This window comes from Nicotiana tabacum, chromosome 17, assembly GCF_000715075.1.
Source record: "Nicotiana tabacum cultivar K326 chromosome 17, ASM71507v2, whole genome shotgun sequence".
Lineage (NCBI taxonomy): Eukaryota > Viridiplantae > Streptophyta > Magnoliopsida > Solanales > Solanaceae > Nicotiana > Nicotiana tabacum.
Window position 1 is genome coordinate 141,066,468 of NC_134096.1, and position 2,265 is coordinate 141,068,732.

Genomic DNA, 2,265 nt, shown 5'->3' on the forward strand with positions numbered 1-2,265 from the left:
CTGGTGATTGGTTTGATTAATTGAAATCTAATGTAGCTCATTTTACTTTTATTTGTATTTTCGATTATATAGATTCGCTAGTAGTTTGTTATAGGCCGCCAACATCCGGGTAGGCAATTTTTAGGATTTCGATGTTCGCGTGATATAATTACGGGTTCCAAAATTAAGACCAAAAGTATGCGTTCGCGCAACTTTGGGCGAAACAATCTTAATAATAATAAAATGTTATCAATTGTGTACACGTTTGCATGACACGAGTACGATTTAAAAATGAATATTCATAGAAAATGCTTTAGGCGCGACTTAATCTATCATCGTGATTGTGTATACGTTCGCGTGACATACTTACGATTTTCAAAATAAATCAAGGTACGCGTTCGCGCGACTTTGGTCAAGCTTTCTTAAACAATAAAGTGTTGTTAGTTGTGTACACGTACACGTGACACGACTTCGACACGCCAAACAAAACGAGTACAAGTACGCGTGACTCGTTTCAAGATAATTTCATAATTACGAATAATCGAGTAATTAAAAGCGATAAAGAGATAAATGCACATAGGTTCTAAATACATAATTAAAACCATTGATTAAGCCAGGTATGATTAAAGCGACCATGCTAAAATCAAGGAACTCGGGAGTGCCTAACACCTTCTCCCGGGTTAACAGAATTCCTTACCCGGTCTTCTGGTTCGCAGACTTTTAACGGAGTCAAATTTTCTTGATTTGGGATTTTAAAAATAAATGATGACTCGGAACACCGTAAATAAATAATTCAGAGTGGGACACTTATATATTAAGTGCCAGGCCAGTTCCGAACCGTTAGATCTAGTGAAGATCAATGGCTAGGGTCGCCTGGCACTTAAACGACGTCGTTTGGTTTAGTGATGGGGCGGACCGGTTTGGGGGTATTGGGCTTGGGCTTTTTTGGGTCAATTTTGGGGATTGAGCTGGTTTTTACACTGGCCCAGTCCGATTAAATTACTTAAACCCCTAATTAATTTAATTAATTTCAAAAATCTAATTAACTTAAAAAATCCTAATTAAGTACTAGGCTATCTTAATTTGTAAAATTAAACCAACTATCTATTTGTATTATTTACATAATTAGTTAATTTTTAATTATTAAAAGGAAAAGTTACTAATTTTGACACTAAAACTAAAAAATGTCAAAAATAAACCATTTTTGTGATTTTCTTCTAATAATATGATCAAATCATTTAATTAAGTGCTAAATTCAATTAAAAACCTAATAATGTTATATGATGAGGATTTAAATATTTTTGTGAAAATGCTAAAAATGCGTGAGAAATGCAACTAAATGCAAATAATTGCGAATAATTAACAAAAATCTAATAAATATTAATAATTTATTTATTAATTTTGTAGGAATATTTTGGTAGGGTAAAAATTGCATGCTCACAAGTATCACTGAAGTGCAATTTATTGCCCGGAACATATTGGATGAGCTAAAAATATTTAGAATATCCTCTGTGACTTCTTTTCCTACAATAACCCATGTTTTTTTTTTTTTTAAGAAATAAGTATTTAGACCATCAACTCCTGGGGCTTTCATTTCATCAATATCCATTAGAGCCTGGTATACTTCATCTGTTGTGATTGGTTTGGTCAGTTCTCTTTGTTGCTCTCTGTTTAACACTGGACCTTGCTTAATAACCAAGGGGTTAATAGCAGGCAGAGTCGTTGCTGATGTCCCAAGTGGTGCCTCATAGTAATTTAATACCTTATATTTAATGTCTTTATCATTATGTATCATCTCACCTTGAGCATTCATCAGCTTCCTAATAGTGCTTTGGGAGCATCTGTTCTTCATATTTGCAAAGAAATAGGCTGAATTTGAGTCTCCTTCTTTAAACCATTTAACTCTGGACTTTTGCTTGTAAATACTTTCCTCAATTCTGCTCCATTTCTCCAACTGTTCTTTTAACAATTTCTCTTCCTCAATAAGATCATCATTCTGCAGTACATGGTTCATTTTCTCTTGCACTTCATGCAATTATTGTCGCACTTGCTTCAATTTATTATCTACCTCCTGATAGTGAATAGTATTAAGCTTTTTAAGATGTTGTTTCACCTACTTTTTGTCCATACCTTTCTCATGTATTTTCCGTCAGCTTGTTTGCTCCAGCAATTCTCAATCACATTAAGAAACTGGTGACGTTCTGCTATTTAGTTGAAAAATCTAAAAGGTTTGCCCCCTCTACCTTCTTGCCCAATAAAACAGATTTTGAGTGGTGAATGGTTTGA